Raw genomic sequence first — 18,039 nt, 5'->3', positions numbered from 1 at the left:
ATTGTTTTTTACTCAAGTTAAAAAAAAAAGTGTAGTTTCTAGAATGCTGCAATGTTAGGACAGTATTTTGGGATAAGGCTTCATCTCATAGTTCGATCCTGCTTCTTCACATTACAGCAGTTCCTGTTCTGCCAGGAGAGAAATGGTTGCCTTGTCAAACACTCACTAATTTTATCTGTCCAGCTAAGATACTTAAAATAGTTAAAACAATCTGGAAAAGGAGTACATTTGGACATTAATGATTAAACATTGGGTCACAGTAAGTTGTGTATTTACAGTAAAAAAAACATTATGTTTATAATCTTACATCAGCTGTTTCCAAAACTGCTTCACAAAGGGATACCAAAAGCACCCTTACAAATAAGGCATTGCACTGCCACAGTAAAAACAAGTTCACAGTAATTTAATTTCTATACCTTGGTTAAAATTAGAGCTTTTCATCATACTTTTTCAGGCTTTTAAACAAGTATTTATATATGAGATGCTGAAATTACTTATGAAACACTGTTTAAGATTTTGTTAAAAGTGTAAACCAATTAGTTTTCACATGAGAAATCTAATATAACAATTTAAAAAAAACAGAGGAATCTTTCAAATGGCTTGAAATGCTGTCAATAAATACAATTAAAATTCTCTAATCCAACCCTGAAATATGTACATTTGGCAGAGAGATGGCTCTGTAAGTCTATTTGGTATAGATTCCAGTAAGGTAGCAGAGATTATTCCATAAATAAAGAATCCTCTTCAAGAGGGAAATCTTCTTTCCAGTTTTTCAACATGCCACAACAACAGTTTTTTCCCTAAGTGGCAGTAATATCAGTAGTCATGTCTTCAGTAGATGCTGAAGGGGGGGAAAAATAAAAAATTATGTTTTTTACCTATATTTCTGGCAAATAAGTTATCCAAAGTGTTCTTTACCTTTAATATTTTTATTAAATGAATTTGAGTTTTAGAACAGATTTACTTTGATTACAAATATAGACAGTTGCTTAAAGCTTGAACCTTTTTAGACTTCAAGTAATACAAAGTTACGGAATAATGAAATGTCTTCAACTTCAGTGCAAAACATTCTCTGCTGACAGACTAATCTTTCCAGCATCTCTGCCTCAAACATTCAGTCCAGTAAGTCAAGTTCAGGAATTTATCCCAGGTTTGTCCCAGCAGCAAGCAATCTTCATTTATGGGACAAAATACCAAGTACTTCTAGAAAACAATTTTCATAAGCCTTATGAAATGGAGACTCAGTTTAATTCAGATGCAAACACCACTACCCCTACCCAAGGGGGAGGGGGAATGCATAAGGTGAAGCTTACTACCTTGAATCTTATGTAATTCAGTTTGTGTTCTGTGTTCTACTCACCGATGCAATTAGACAAAAAGCTATTTGAAGCAGAGACCTGCTATACCTATACCTATACCTTACTTTATAAATTTAACTAATAAACTTGGCTCCATACAGGTAACTAAAAAATAGAAGCCACAAATGAATCCCATTTCAAAGAATAGGACTTGGTGAATATGAAATCTAGTTAAAATTCAGGAAACTTTTCTACCTTATCATTTGAAGTAATATTTGAACGAACTCATGTTCCTTAAAGTAGGCTAAATTTGCAGATACCACCTACTTGTTTTACTTATATGGGTAGTTCTAATCCATTTTACACAAAAAACTTTAGCCCCTTCGAAAATCCTAACCTGAATCCTTCGAGTCAGAGACTGTGCTATTTGAGACATCTGGGTGCTATAATAAAAACAATCTTAAGAAACAACACTAGCCATACTTTATAAATTTTCTTTCAAAGCATTCCTTTTCTGTAGTGCAAGTATAAATCTAATAATTCGTGAATTTTAGTTATTTGATATTAATTAGTTACTAATGCTAGTATTAGTAATTAATTAATATTAGTATTAATTAGTAACAATTAGTTATTTGTGAATCTTGGTTATTTCTCTTTCAGCTCAAAATGTGTCCATTGCCATGAGTCAAGATATTAAACTTCTGGGTGTGGCTGTCACTAAACTTCTGAAGCAAACAAAAGCAAGTCATATGGTAGTGAAAGCCTTTCCTAATTGCAGTTATAGTTAATGATAAACTAAATGCCACCAAGTCACCAGCTGGAGCAATGCTGTGCTGTCCCCTTACCTCCTCCTATAGGTTTCACATACAGGAAAGTGGAGCTGGCATGCTGCTTTAAGTTATCTCCCCACCTATAAGGTTTCCTCTCAGAATTCAGAAGGGCCAGTACAGAGGAAAAAATAGTCTTATTTCCTTTCATCTATGCAGCATTTTTAGCAAACAAAAACTTTTTTTGGGGGGGAGAGGGAAGGTGGGTAGCCCTTTCAATTAGTTCAGCTTTTTATCTGCTGCTTGTTAAAAGAAAAGTTTGTGCAAAATTAACAGGACTGACACTAAAGTGTTTAGTGGTCAGCAAGTTTGCTTATATCATAATACAGCAGCCTTTCATATGGCAACTGACAGGTTTTTATAGTTAAATCATTACTTAGTAAGCATTCTTTTCTCCTTAAATATACATATTGGGTTAACAATCACATTGGGCAAAGTTTTCAATAGGACTTGCAATCAAGTGACCTTTGAAAGTGGGTTTTAGGCTGCTAAGTCACTTGAGTGACTATGAAAATTTTACCCAGTATGTAATGGCAAGTCCACTTTAGGAGGTTAGAGAGATCAGGGAAAGGAACTATTTGTATGTAGAATTTTAAGCTGTTGGCTGCAATTCTACTTCTAAGGATATAAGAAAGTGTGGTACATACAGTGTCCTTGATTTCACTGTATTTTATTCTCTCTTGGATAGGTATACCAAGTAATTAGAAGTGATACTCTTCTTCAATAAAGCTGATAGGACTAAAGGTTAATGTTTGTTCAGCTGTTTCAAGGCACTGGCCTCTTTCTAGCTGATATTCCCAGTTTGAACAGCCTGGTGAGATGCATAGTAGTACGTTCTTAGATTGTAAATCTTTGGGGCTAAAATAACCTTTGTTACATGTACAGTGTATAGAGATTCATAACTTTAAGATGGAAGACACCATCAGTTCATTAAACCACCCAATTGCCAACCCGCTATCACTTTTACCAGTGCTTTGTCCAGCCTTGTCTTTAAATACATCAAGCAGCAGTTCCCAAGGAATTATGTCCCCACAGTCTAATATAACCCAGGTTTAGGACTTTTCCTGGTACACAGACCAATTTTTTCTTTTCTCAATTCTATCATATTACTCAAGCTCAGCAACATTTCAAATGAATTGAAACAGATTACAAAGTCTTTTTTTAAAAAGTCATCTAACTATATAGTGTGTTAGTGGTTCCATTAAGGACCAAAATGTAGATAGATAGATAGATATAAAGTTCAATCAGACAAAAGAAACCCAGGTAGGGGAAAAAAATCTCCTTGAGTTCTATCCAAAAGAAGTTTTTGCTCTGCCTCTCTAATCAGTCCTCCTTATTCTAAACTACACCCCTTTGTGGCACCCTCATTGCGGTCCCCTGCCAGGACCATGGAAATATCATTGAAAAGTCTCTTCTGTTTGTCCTAGGAAAAGCAGCCTCGTCCCGCCCCCAGCTTGTATTTCCCAGACACTCCATGTCAAAGCCCCCCGGCTCGCACAGCTCGCCCTGATCCCCCACACGGGCTCATGGCCGCGCCCGCCAGCGAGGCTGGAGCCCCTCTCCCCGCTCGGAAATCGAGGCAGAACCACCCCCTAGCTACAGCACCGCCTGGTGCCAGCACGGCCCGGCGCAGGCAGCGGGGCGTCCCTCGGGCGGGGGCCCTGGCTCCCGCCTCCGGCCCGGGGCCGCTGTCCCCTTCTCCCCATGTCATCGCCGCCGCCGCTTCTCCTTTTTTATTTTTGAGTGTGAAGCCGCGGTTGGTCCCACCTGGCGGCGCGGAGCTGAGTCTCAGGCGGGCTGGGTGCGGGCCGGGCTGTCGGCTGGCTGGAGCTCCAAGGTGGCGGGCGCGGGAGCCGGGGGGCGGGCGCGAGGAGCCGAGGAGAAGACGGTGGAGATGCGGGTGCTCAGCCCCCTCACCAGCCCCCGCAGCAGGCTGTCCCCGCGGCCCTTGGGCGGGCCCAGCCCCACGTCGTCGCGCAGCTCGGCGGGCGGCACCTCCAGGTTGCCCGCGTACCAGAACACCCACCAGATGAGGCTGAGGAAGATGCCGATGCCGCCCGCGTAAATGAGCAGGTCCGAGAAGAAAAGGTCGGCGAAGACCCCGGTCAGCAGCACGACCAGGCCCAGCGCGTCGAAAGCCAGCGCCAGCCAGAAGGCGGCCACGCAGCGGCCCAGCCCGCCGGGAGCGGCCATGGCGAGGGGACGAGGAACAGCCCGGACAGGCGGGCGGGTGCGGCCAGGCACACCGCTGAGTGAGGACACGCCCCCTACACCTGAGGACAAAAATCCCCAGGTAATGGAACCCGCCCCTTTCGCCTTCTCCCCGCGCCGGAGGACACGCCCCTTTCACTTCACCAGTCAGTCAGGACCGAGGGGAGAAGCCACGGAGCCCGTTGGCGCTGCAGCTGCTCCCGGTGCGAGGGGGCTGTGCACATAGGCTGCAGGTTTATACAGTATTATTATTTTTGTTCTGTTGTTGTGATGAGAATGAATGTTTAATATTTTCTCTGAATACTGTGTGGGTGCCTCCAGTTTCCCCTGCAAGATGCCAACTGAAGGTGTTAGGGACAAGATCAGGTGGCCTCCCTGTCCAAGAGAAGACACAGAGGCCAGAGGGGATCTGTGTGTCTGTATCCTCTGTTATTCTGACTTCTGTCTTGGACCTCTTCTGACTGTGGGACCTCTCTGCAGCCTGAGCCTTTGGAAAGTGCATGACGTGGAAGCATGCACTGGAAGCGAGAGGTGCACTTGTGAAAGTGGGTCAGAGCCAGAAAGTGTAAGAGTTCTGCCCTGGAGACAGCCAGGTCAGGAGGAGGCTCCCCCTGAGAGTCCTGTGTGGAGACTGGAGAGGTTCCTCCAAATGTTCATGTTCTCCCCTTCCAGAGCTTCCAGAGTCCTCGGGCTTCACAGCACCTCCTTCCCATGTCTCCTCCTCTTGTCTCTGACTTCTTCACTCCCTCTCCTCCTCCCTTCATCAGGCACTCCCTCTACCACCTCCTTCCTGAACTCCTTGGGTTCAGCAGCACCAAAGCAAGCTGACTGAACCGAGCTCAAGCACTGGGTGCAGGGGCTGGTGTGGGGGGCTGTGGGAGGGGTGTGCTGGGCTGGAGAGAGGGCTGTGGGGCCAGCTGGGGTGGCATGGGTGCAACTGTCTGGAGCTCCATGGGCTGCAGGTGGCTGGGGGGGTGTGGCACGGGGGGGGGTTGGGGAGGGGAGGGGAGCAAGGGAGGGGGAGGAGGGAAGGGGGGAGGAGGTTGGGGGGGGCACAGGGGGGGAGGAGGTTGGGGGGGAGGCAGGGGGGGGCAAGGGGACAGGCAGGGGGGGGAGGAGGTAGGTGAGGGGGGGGGGGGGCAGAGGGGACAGGGGGTGGGGGCACAGGGAGGGGTCTCAGGGGGGGGGGGGTGGGGGAAAGGGGAAGGGGGGGGCAGAGAGGGGGGGAGGTTAGGGGGAGGGGGAGGGGGGGGCAGGGTGGGGGGAGGGGGGGGAGGGGAGGAGGGGGGGAGGGGGGGGGGGGGGGGAGGGGTGGGGGCAGGGAGGGGCTGGGGAGTCTGGGGGGGGCAAGTGGGGGGAGGGCTGGGATTGGGGGGGCTCTGGGCTTTTGGAGGCTGGGCATCATCACAGAGGGCCGGTCCTGGCGGGGAAATCAGAGGGGGCTGGCCTGCTGCCTGCAGAGGGGAGCTGGAGCCCCCACTGCTCAGGCAGCGGCCCCAATCAGAGGCTCTGGGCTCCCGCCCAGAGCCCTCTGAGCCTCTGCCTCCCGGCAGCGGCTGGGAAAGAAGGGCTCTGGGCTGGCCGCAAGCGCCGGCCAGCCGCAGAGCATCAGGTGACGCCTGGGGCCGCCGGCTCAGGCAGCCGCCAGCAGGGCGCCAGAGAGCCTGACTGGGCCCAGCCGCGGCTGGGATTTCTGGCAGGCCAGCTGGGCTGCCGATGCCAGCAGAGGCCCAGAGCGGCCGGGAGCCAGAGGGCTCTGGGCTTCCCGCCAGAGCAGGGGCGCAGGCAGCCCTCTGAGCCCTCGCGCTCCCGGCGCGGAAGGGCTCTGGGCTGGAGCTCGGGAGCCCAGGGCCGGGGGCCCCCAGCCCCCAAATCAGCCAGGAGGGGAATCAGGGCTCTTTGCTGTTTGCAGTGGCCCAGAGCCTTTGCGCTTTACGCGAATCAGAGAGGGCAGAGGGCTCTCCCAGAGGCAGCGAGGGCGGCAGCAGGGCCCCAGCAGCAGGCAGCCCAGAGGGAAAAGGGCTCTGGGCTGCCTGCAAGCATCCCCAGGCCCTTCCCAGCCGCAGAGCCAGAATCAGGGCTGCTGGGCGGCCGGGCAGAGCAGGCAGCCAGAGAGCCCTCTGATTCCCTTCCGCCCGCTGGGGGGAAGCCTGCTGGGCTGCCCTGCAACGGCAGAGGCCCAGGAGCCCCCGAGAGCCCCGCCGGGGAGGCTGGCGGGGGCTGCTCGGCAGCCAGGCAGCCCAGCCCCCTCCTCTGATCCGGCAGCGGCTGAAAGGCTCTGGGCAGGGGCAGCCGGGCGGCGGCGGCAGAGCGCGCCAGGAGAAAAAAAATGGTGGGGGGCAGAGCCCTGCCTGGGATTTCATGGGGCTAAAGCCCCAGCCCCCATATAAAGTCGCGCTATGGCTGTGCAGCGTGGGTGCACTCAGGGATCTTGTACACCCCCCTGAATTTCCCCAACAGCCCTCTCCCCCCCCAGTTTTGTGAACTAGTTACATGCAGTGTTGCCAAATTTACTGATTGTTTGGAAATTGAAATTGAAACATTAATACACACTTTAAAAGCATATTAAGTGGATGATACAATACATGTATCTGAAAGAGTATAATAGATTTGAGAAGTATAAACATAGAGTAGCTTCCTTATACAGCTGTTGGTTTTTTATGACAATGTCAGTGCATTCATTTCGGTGATGTTGTCCAACCTAATTGCTTACAAATCATCATTTGAAATTAAGTCTAAATGAGCTCTCCCTGACAGCTAGTGATGAGCTGGGGGGAAAGGCTTCAGGACCAGATTGCATTTACATTCACACCTAATCTACCCAGGTATCCAGCAAACAGAGCTGTGTTGCCCAAGTGATAGATTTTGGCTGGGGCTGGGTTACAACAAATCACTTGAATGCAGGGAGTAATGAAATGTTGTTTTTCTTATTGAATGAGTCAAGGGCAGTAGAACTGTACTTAGCCTGTGCTGATTGAGGGCATCAAGAGAGAGGGTGGGGACAGGTGTTTTGCTTGATGGTCTGCCTGAGTCACAGGTACTATTTGACCTGCCCCTCTCCACTGTTTAAAGATAGCTGATTAGACTCCATAGATAGTCTTGTTTTGTTAAGTGACCACTATAGCTGACATCACTGATAATCAGGTCTAAGTACTTAGACCTGCTGTGGGACAGTATTTCTGTGGAAGAGATGGCCCAGTCTGCACTAGCAGTGAGGTTCCCCCATTGAGAGCTTAGCTCAAATCACTGACAGCTGGGTGGAACCTCAAGACCAACTTGCAGAAGTCACAGACAGTGGCAGCAGAAGGTGACAGTGCAGGGCCATTGGCAACAGAGCAATGGAGTGAACAGTGGCACAACGAACAACAGTGGCCAGAGCGAACAGTGAGCAGCTGGAGGAACAAGCAAGGTGCCTTCTTGCCCCCCACCTGGGAGGTGAACTCATGTGAAAGCACCTCTGAACTCAGTCTTCACTGACCAAGGACAACACCAGTGAGTGTTAATGAGGCTGTTAAGAATTCTGGAGACACAACACAGTTCATGTATAAAAGTCCTCTTTCTACAACAAACCTGGATCAATTAGAAGAGCTGAGAGGCAGTGGGTTGCTCCGTGCTGCCATCCAAGCTCCCTGGAGACTGTCATCTGCTTCCTGCTCGGCCTAGAACTGTTCCCTTGATGCTGGAAACATCAGTTCCTCCTTGGATTGTGGACTTGGGCTTGGTCCCTCTGGAAGTGATGTAGGTGATGGAGCTGTTTTTGTGGACTGTGAATCGCTCTCTGCTGGTGCGCTATGTTGTATTTCAGGCTCCTGCTGAGCCTCTTGCGTAGGGTTATCTGCTGCTGCCAGTGCAGGCTTGCTGCTGCCCTCTGGCATTGAAGTTATAGACGGGGTTGCAAGCGCTGGATTCAGTGCTGGCAATGGTTCTGGTGCTGGTTGCTCTGCCAGGTCCGGTTCTGAGACTGGATCCACTGTTGCTGCCGCACACATGGGCATGGGGTCCGGTTCCATCACCTCAGTCTGGGTCTCGGGTAACACAGACTGGGCCCTTGTAGAAGGCTCAGGGACGGAGCTAGGTGTGAAGGCTTGCTTAGCCTGGCTGCGGGTAACCATTTCCACTGTCTTCACATGGTTAGCCAAGTCTTCCCCCAGCAGCATGGGAATGGGATAATCATCGTAGACTGCAAAAGTCCACATTCCTGACCAGCCCTTGTACTGGACAGGAAACTTGACTATAGGCAAGTTTAAAGAGTTTGAAATGAAGGGTTGATGAATTTGGGGTCCACTAAGGACTGGTGGATAGCTGACATTTGTGCTCCAGTGTCCCTCCATGTGATAACCTTTTTCCCATCCACACTCACAGTTTCCCTTCTCTCTGAGGGTATCTGGCAGACATCTGGGCCTGGGGACCTTTGGTGTGATTCTGGTGTAATGAACTGCAACCTGTTGGGGTTCTTGGGGCAGTTGGCCTTTATATGCCCCAGCTCATTATATTTAAAACATAGCCCAGCAGACTGGTCACTGGGGCGAGGTGGGTTGCTGGAGACTGATGTGATGGGATAATAAGGGGTTTGGGGTTTTCCTTGGGATGTAGGTGGGGCCTTGGGCTGCCCCCAGTGGTAGGGTTTTGTTTCAGGTTGCTCCTTCTGATATTCGCTCCAACTGCTACTAGTTTTTCTTTTCTGCCACCTCCACCCATTTGGCTCCAATCGCCCCTGCCTCAATTACAGTTTTGGGCTTCCCATCTAGGATGTACCTTTCTATTTCCTCAGGAACACCCTCTAAGAACTGCTCTATTTGCATTAGGAAGGGCAACTCTTCCAAAGATTTAACACTTGCTCCTGATATCCAGGCATCCCAATTTTTCACAATGTTGTAGGTGTGTCGGGTAAATGAAACCTCTGGTTTCCACCTTAGGGCTCTGAACTGCCAACGGGCATGCTCAGGTGTTAGCCCCATTCTAATTCTGGCCTTGTTTTAAAAAGTTTGTAGCTGTTCATGTGTTCCTTAGGCATTTTAGCTGCCACCTCTGCTAAGGGTCCACTGAGCTGCAGTCTCAGCTCCACCATATACTGGCCTGTAGAGCTATTGTACCCAAGGCAGGCCCTTATGAAATTTTCTAAGAAGGCCTCTGTATCATCGCCTCCCTTGTAGGTGGGGTAGCAGAAGAAGCAAAGATTTCAGTCCAGAAGTTGACTAATGAAGGCATTTATATTGAATCCTTAAGTGAAGAGGACAAGAAGTGTTTGTTAAGACAACCAAAAAAGTACACATACTTGATTCTTAAAAATCTACAACAGCGGCTTCTAGATTCTACTCAACCTCTACGTAGCTGTTACAGATCCCTGTCCTATAAAACACTGACAGTTGATTGGAGGTGAGGCACTACTAGCAATGGGGCTGCCATGTGCTCAGGACAGCATAGAGAATTTGAACACAGAGTGGAATGTCATACAATAAATGAATGAAGATTTGACTTCTTTTTTTATCATCATCGTGGCTTGACCCAATCTTTATGCTATGTTTCCAGGGATGAAAGAAGTAGGAATTCATCTCTTGCTACTCCCAGTCACAACAGCTACAGCTGAGAGTTCTTTTTCATCATTGCATAGAATTTTGTATTCTGAAAGAAGTCGCCTTCTGCCTGATCATGTGAATGAACTAATTAGCATATCAATTGAAGGAATGGAAGTATGAGACACACAAAAAGCCACCAAAGCTGAATGCATTGCATTCAAGAAGTTCATTAACAGAGTTGTGAAAAATTATAACCAGAAACCAAGAAGGATGTAGATGTAGTGCTTCATAGAAGGCTCAAATAGTCAACTTTAATTTGTGTGATGATTTTAAAACATGTGTTGAATCTAATAAAATGGTCATGAAACATTTTTCAGTTTTTACTATGGTGCCATACAGCCCACCTTAACCCTCATGGTCTCGGCCCTCATCGGCTCTGCTCCTCCATAAATTTGAACATACACCCCTAATTTCAATTACTGGGGAAAACACTGGATGCACTTGCCTGTCTTCCTTCTCCCCACCCACTTCCTGCAGGGCTTTGCCTGGCAGTGGAGGCTTGCTCATTGCCCCCACCTTGTCAGGCAGCCCTATCACCCACCCTCAATCCTTCCAGCCAACTCCAGCAGGGGACCGGTGCCAGAGGAGCCCAGTCGTTGCCCCATCCCCACCAAAGTCACTACACCACCTCCTGCCCTACAGGCACAGAGGCAAGATACAGACCCAGATTAGCTCTTTGAAGTAGACACCCCTCCCCTCATATCCTTCAGGGTTTTGGCTCTGATAGAGCTGAGGTATTTTAAATCTATACACAGATACCTAGGCCAGGCCCAAGGAAAGCCAACTCTGACTAAGCATAGCTCTTAGCCTTTGAACAAGAGCTTGCACAGATAGTGGGGATGGTGCACCTTTGGTTGCCAGGCATCCACTAAAAGTCCAGTTGGCCGCAGAGGCCAGCTCCGCACGGCTCCTGGAAGCTCCCAGCATGTCTCTCCAGTTCCTAGGCATAGGGGTGTCCAAGGGGCCTCAGCGTGCTGCCCTGAGTGCCAGGAACTGCAGCCAATAGGAGCTGTGGGGGTGGTGCTTGCAGGTGGAGACAGCGCACGGAGCCTCCTTACTGCCCAGGAGCCAGAGGGACATGCTGGCCACTTCCGGGAGCAGCCTGATGTAGGCGCTGCCTGGAGCCCACACCCCAACCTGAGCCCCCTCCTGCCCTCCAAACCCCTTGGCCTGAGCCCCACCCCACAGCCTGTATCCCCAGTTGGAGCCCTCACCCCCTACCCCAGCCCAGAGCTTGCTCCTGCACTCTGAACCCCTCATTTCTGGCCCACCCCCAAGCCTATCTACAGCCTGTACCCCCTCCCATACTCCAACCTCCTGCCCCAGGCAGAGCCCCTACCACACCCCAAACTCCTCATCCCTGGCCCCATCCCAGAGCCTGCACCCCTAGCTGGTGCCCTCACTCCCTCCCACACCCCAGCCCTTGCCCCAGCCCAGTGAAAATGAGCAAGGGTGGGGGAGAGCAAGTGACGGGCATGGAAATGGAGTAAGCAGAGAGTATTCAGTTTTCTGCAGTCAGAAAGTTGGCATCCCTAGTGTGCATCCTAGCCCCCATGTAACCTACCAGGAGTGCAATTGTGCCTCAAAGGCTAGAAGAAGGGATGATTCCCCAGGTGCAGGGTTACAATTTAGGGCTAGAGGTAATGGCCCAACACTGCTCTTTTCAAAAACTCCAGGATAAAGGGCATTATTGTGGCACATCAGCTATGGTGAGTCTGGAGTGCTCACCCCATAAACTTGCCCAGGCTTTTGTGAATTAGCATAGGTGCTGGCAGCAAAAGTTTAGGCCAGTGGGTTTACTGAGTTCCAAAGAATGCAACTTTAAGCTACCTTTGTTCTGCCTCACCAGGTGAGTCTTTACTACAGCATGAAGGTGTGCTTAGAGCAGAGGTAAGCATACTTTAATTGAGCTAGGACACAGAGTAGTAATAGCATAAATGTGGCAGCATGGGCTTCAGTATGGACTAGCAAGATGCCAACGTACCCACAGTCCCGGTCTGGCTTGTACTTAAACACACTTTACATCGCCATGAAGAACATATTAAAATTCTTGAGTGTTTCCTCTAATGCTTTTACCCTAAGAAAAAGCGCACTTGCTTAGAAAGAGCTGTGGGTTAGCTTAACTAAAGGCAATTACACTGTATACAGTCTCTGAGGAGAAAAGTAAAGGAGGCTAGCATAGGCATCCTGACTTTGCTGAGGAAGTCACAGTATAGGCAGGGAGCTGTGTGTGCTATAGAGACCCCAGAGAAGAGGAAGAGAGATGGGGGGCTCCAACCCAGAGCAGTGACAGCTGGGAGCCTAGAGGGGGAACACAGCTGCAGTTGCCCTGAACTGTTAGTGCCTACACCCTTTAGTGGTGGAATCTGAAGACCCTTCTCTCCCCTGCACCCCCAAGGGAGAACATTTAAGTCTTCCGACTGTTGGTTTCTATTAAAGCAAGCTATATTTTGACATTTCCAAAAAGGATTAAATTAGTACTTTTTAACTTCAGTACTGTATTTGCATATTTATCACATTAGCTGTCTCAAAGCAGAAGCTTTATTTTTTTAATACAAAGGCAAAAGATTAAGACATTAGAAGCAAGTACAATGGAGGTGATCTTTACGTTTTTTTCAGTTCACCTTTGGCATTGTAGTGGTTGACACAAAAGATAAACAAAACACCATTTAAAAAAAATAAAAAGTTTCATTCATACACTGCAACTGCATGCAGCTCTGGATTTTCTTGGATATTTTCTTCTCAGAAGCCCATTATATCTGATTGTCTGTTTAATGATTGGCATCCACACAATTCCTGTGATGAGAAACATCAGTCCAATGGAAAGACAAACAGGTCCCAGGGCATATGGGACACTTACGTATTTAAAGTACAATACAGTGAGGATGATACCACCAAAAAAGACCAGTCCTCCAATGGCAATGAGTGTAATGGGCTTGTTATAATAAGTCCATGGACTTTTATCTCTGACCAAAAAACTGGGTCCATTTGTCATTACTCTCGCTGAAGCTGAAGAATCAGCAGCAGGTAAAGCCACTTCTTCATTGGGGAGTGGTTTTATTACAGACATTATACCACAGGATGTTTTTCTGAGGAAAAAAAATTGAATCACCTAAAAAAAAAAAAGTTGCAAATGTGATGGTTCTGTTTCAAAAGCAACAGCAAGTTCCAATTAAGAATCTACAGTAAGATATTTATGGTTAAGTCACAAGACTGAAAGCTAGTGTATGTGGGTCCACCTATCCCCCAGATTTCCTTGCATTTTTTAACTTTAAAGTAGCTCCAGGTGCAACGACTGATTTGATTGTAGAGTCATTTTCCTCTTAAAAATATTCTGTACCTTATGGGGTGAATGACACTCACCTCCTCCAACCCCCTTCATAAAAGGTAACTGAATATACACAGAGGAAACAGTCAAATATTATCCAAATTCTTGAATGTAGCACATGTCCCTTAATGATCATCACTACATGAGTGACACCACATTATCTGAATAAATTCCATGTTCTCCATTCCATTTGGATAAAAAATGGCTGTTGAACAACCAAAGTTTAGGACCATATACTGACATCAATAGGAGTTCTTAGGACAGCACACAGCCCTTCCAGAAAAACCACCAATTTTGCTCAGGTGAGTAATATGAGCATTTTCAGGCTGAAAAGCCAAATTGGGTGAGGCCAGATGTACTACAACAGGTGCTACAGGAACTGACGCAAAAGACATCAATTTGGCTTTGCTGGAAAAATTGACTAAAATGACAAATTTGTTTCCATGACATTTCTGACTATAGGAACCAAAACACACCCTCAGAGTCATAAGATTAATAACTAGCTGTGAAAACAGTTTAAATGTTGACAAGTTGTATTTACTTTTGGAGATTTTTTTTTCAATTTGATAGGACTCAATTAAATCTTTGCTTTATCTTCCCTAGGTAATACAAAAGTCCTCTAGGAGCTAATCAGTATGTTTGTGTTCTGGTCCTTTCAGGTGCACACGGGAATACAATGGTCTGACGGTTACTATGGAAGAATATGGTTCTGTACACTTCATTGACAGATGGGTAAATACACAGCTGGAAACAATACAAAAGGCTACAATCTCATAAGTTTTGCACCATTAACAGTTCATTAACCATTATGAAAAACTATAGGAAAGCAAGATGGCCTTTTATAGTAAAAGATGAGTATTCTTCATAATGTTGCACTACTGAAGTAGTACTAATGTTTTTATGATTCAGAACATGTTTCTTGAACTAAAATGCATTGTAATAGATGCAAATCAATTTGCAATCTTAAACACAAAGTATCTGCAGAGCATTAAAATGACATCCTCAAAATTTAAGCCCCTAGTCCCACCAGTATTGATACTATTAGATCTTCTAAGTGTTACTATAATTAAAAAAAAAAAGTTAGGATCCAGTTTCATGATTGCCAAAGTTTCTCTTGCCAAAGTTGATCACTTCACAAGCACTTGAAGTTCTTCAAAGATCTTTGTGAAATGACCCCATGTAACAGGAGAAAGACCAATGAACTCAGATACTGCTTCTGTCAAGTATCTCTGACCTCACTACAGATCAGAGGTGAAATTCTAACTCCCCTGAATTCCATGTCAAAGTTCCCATTGACTTCAGTGGGGCCAGGATTTCACCCCATCTCTTATTTGTGCAAGCTATGTTCAGAACGTTGATCTGCTATATTTTCAATTATTTCAGCATTGTTTGCAGAACCACAAATCCAAAAGCCAAAGCATGGTTTGTTTTAACATTTCTTGGTAATCACAAAGTGCTCTATGAAGTTTAAGTGCACACCTCATTTTATTCACAGTGAAATTAAGATGCAGTGAGATTAAGCAAGTTGCTCATGGTCACAACAATTTTAGGTATTATTATTTTAAAAGCATTTTATTATACAATACTTTAAAACAATATCAAAGTGTGCCAGGTGATTTCCACTAGCTAGCTTAATAAAGGTAACATAGCCTTATGAATCTGAGTAATAGGGATTTGAAGCTCTTTTTAAAATTGACTGTACCACTGGAGTGGATTTTTTTTTTTTAAGAGTTTTATTTAAAGAGAGAGGACCTTAGATGTCAGAGTTGCAACAAGGGTTGTAAACTAGTGCAGAAATTGGCCCTGGATGTTTCACTGTTGATGCAAATCTATAATAATTTTGTAGTGGTCTTTTGACACATTTCTATTTTTTTGCAGTGTTTTACTCCTGAGAGATAGATAACTATAACTTAAGTTTAAATAGATAAGGAAAAACTGAGGCAGAGAGGTTAAAAGACTTGTATAAGTATAGTAGATATTATCCTCAATGTAAAATCAGTTCCAAATAAAAAAACTGCAATGTAGCCTAGCAGAGAGAGAGAGAGAGAAATTACATTTTGATAGCATCAGTTTACAATAAAGCTTTCAAATGAGTGATAAATCTCACTACAATGGGTTGATTTGGATTAAGTCTTTAAGTGTTAAGAAAATTAACAATCTTAAAGCATCTGCTATTTAACGGCAAACAAGTTGCGTGTTTTATTTTATTAAATTGGCAACATAGGAACATTGGGGGGTACTTCAAAGTCTCTGAAGTATTTTAACCAAATAAATAAAGACATTTCCAAAAGAAACCCTGCAATATTTAAATTTATCAGCAATAATACTCTTAGAAGGCTTTAGGACATTTTGACATTAAGTTTGAGATATTTTCAGCCTACAAACAATTATTTAAGTAATAGATGTACTTGTTTTCCTTTTTAGCAATAAAAGTGTAGTTTTACTGCTAAAAAGGAAAACAAGTACTTATAAGGAAAAAACCCACCTTCCTAAAGTAAGTGTTGTTTTGTGCCAAAAATGTAACTTCAAAACAGTGGCATAAGTAATTTGAAAACTAGTCAAATCTTGATAAATTCAATGATAATATAGTTTTCTAATATTAATACCAGTTTACTTGTATCTGAGAACTAGGACAAAGAGAGACACATTCTCTCCTCCTCCCCCCCCCCCCCCAAAAGGAAGAGGAAGAGACTGCAGATACTCAGTTAGCGACAAGAATATAAAACATAGTTTAACAGGCTTTTTTCTAAAACACCCCTTAAAATAAAACAAGCATTAAGGGAAAGAACATTTTTTTTCTAAACATGTGTACATACTTTCAAATTGCACATACCTGATTTATTTTAATCTCGCTAGAGATATTCATTCACAGAAATTTCCTTAATCATCTCTGACATGGCCATTGCACAGTAGCTGTTGATTTAAGACAGATGTTAATGCCCACTGATGTGCCTTTCAGAGTGACGTGTCTGCCCTTGGGGAGGTGTTTTCTATCTAACTGACCATTAATAGAGAGCATACACCTCTTCTCTGTTTCATCAGCAGTTACATACAGCAGGTGAAGACGTGGCTTGATCATTAGAGTTGCTCTCCTGGAATTGGTAATGTGATACCAACTGAGTGTTTCACACTTGAGAGAATATACAGGTCTCTCTTTTAATTGCTTGATGTTTCATCAATAGGCACAGTTAAGCCTTTAAGTTATTTTTAAGGAACATTCATTTTTTCCTATTCCTTCTTTGGTGATTAGCAGAGTGACAGGTTTGCGAAGACTTCCTGAGGAGGCAAGAAAACATTGCTAATAAGAATTGTCTTTCTTGAGAAACCTCTGAATAAACAAAAAAGAATTAAACTCCCTTAATCATCCAACACTGTCCTCGGGGACATATATATATACTCAGGGGCGGCTCTAGACCCCAGCGCGCAGCGCAGGGCAGGCGGCGGCCGTTCCCAGGCGGGGCAGCGACATTTGGTTGAGCTGAGCTCGCGCGGCGGCCGCAGGTCTGGTCCCGGGCTCGGTGCTCCGGTGCTGCATGCGCGGCGGAGAGCCCGAGGCCGCAGGGCGGGGGAACCCGCCGCGGGACCGGGGAAGGGCGGCGCAGCGCTCCGCGCTGCTTGGGGCAGCCTACTTTCTAGAGCCGCCCCTGTATATACTAGTGTAGAAGCTGTGACTTATATTCAATATAAATCACTGGCTCCCTGCAACTTTTACTGTTCAGTTGCTGCTACTAAACAAGGTGATTATTAATTGTCAATGGCTTCTAAATGAAGATTTATGGTAATTAAATGTAATTAATTCCCCACAGGTTTTCTGTTCTAAACAATCCTGAGTTACAAGACTAATTAAAGGAGCTCCCAGACCTACAGTAACAATGCAAAATTCAAATCAGCATGGTTTGAGTAATAGCCAGGACCTCATGTGCTTTGCAGCATAAAGAGACCAAATTCTGCTGCAGCAGTCCCTAAATTCCAGGGCAGCATTGGCTTATTCTTTCACCATGAAATGTTCTTTGTTCCTATCTCCCCTCCCCCACCGATAGTCAAGAGTCAATACATATTCATCCAGAACTGTGGGTTCATCATTAAAAATATTAACTGACATGAAGTTTGTTGATTATTTTGAGATGGCTTTTTCTTATGCTCTCCATGAAACCTGGCTCTGTTTGCCAGGCATTAGCTCCCATCATGTTGTTTGAAGTTTTAGTTGGCTTCAACAGTTCATCTCCCTGGCTCCCTAGGCCTCCACTGCACCCTTCTCCAGGCCTACATTCCTGTCTCCCCTGCTCCGTGTCTACAGGCTGGAGTCCAATTCTTGCTCCTCAACTTCCTGTTGCTTAGCTCCATGGAACAGAGCAGGGATCACACACTGTAATTTAGTTAATTCTTCCCTGCGTGGAAAGCTGCAGAATAAACTACAGCTTCATGCAATCTCTGCAGGGCAGGGGGAGAATAAATTTCATGGCCTGGCTGCAGCAAAATGGTTAATTTCATGACAGGAATTCTAAAATCCATCATATCATATTTATATTGGGAAAATATCAACTTATGTGAACTGGGGAGTACACAGATCCTTGCATGAGATGAATGGGGCAAGTTGTACCCCTCAGAGCTATTGATTAAGGTTCTCTGCAGATGTAGACCAGGGTTACCAACTTTGAAATGCAAAAAACCCAGCAGCAACCTTCTCCCCCCCTCCACACACGGCAAGCCCAACCACAAGGCAACTCTGCAACTCCCCCTCTTCAACAGTCACTTATAGTATCTAGAGAGATAACATATATAGATAAGATTGATAATAT

At 46.0% G+C, this 18,039-nt stretch overlaps 3 long non-coding RNA genes across 4 annotated transcripts; 1 reads left to right on the top strand and 2 right to left on the bottom strand.

Annotated features, from left to right (window-relative positions):
• Positions 1-264: 264 nt before the first annotated feature.
• Positions 265-4,031, bottom strand: LOC120373090. The gene is made up of 2 exons (XR_005585369.1): positions 3,893-4,031; positions 265-841 (listed from the first exon to the last, which is right to left on the bottom strand). It is a non-coding gene; the product is annotated as an uncharacterized LOC120373090 (long non-coding RNA).
• Positions 4,032-4,281: 250 nt separating this feature from the next.
• On the top strand, positions 4,282-17,318 carry LOC120373091. Of its 2 annotated transcripts, none has more exons than XR_005585370.1 (3): positions 4,282-4,418; positions 13,900-13,972; positions 17,047-17,318. It is a non-coding gene; the product is annotated as an uncharacterized LOC120373091 (long non-coding RNA). The 2 variants fall into 2 exon arrangements; XR_005585371.1 differs by lacking the exon at positions 4,282-4,418 and adding an exon at positions 4,436-4,569.
• On the bottom strand, positions 12,431-16,500 carry LOC120373089. The gene is made up of 2 exons (XR_005585368.1): positions 16,074-16,500; positions 12,431-13,024 (listed from the first exon to the last, which is right to left on the bottom strand). It is a non-coding gene; the product is annotated as an uncharacterized LOC120373089 (long non-coding RNA).
• Positions 17,319-18,039: the final 721 nt, after the last annotated feature.

The sequence above is a fragment of the Mauremys reevesii genome, linkage group 10 (assembly GCF_016161935.1).
Source record: "Mauremys reevesii isolate NIE-2019 linkage group 10, ASM1616193v1, whole genome shotgun sequence".
Lineage (NCBI taxonomy): Eukaryota > Metazoa > Chordata > Testudines > Geoemydidae > Mauremys > Mauremys reevesii.
This window is presented reverse-complemented; position numbering and strand designations above follow the sequence as displayed.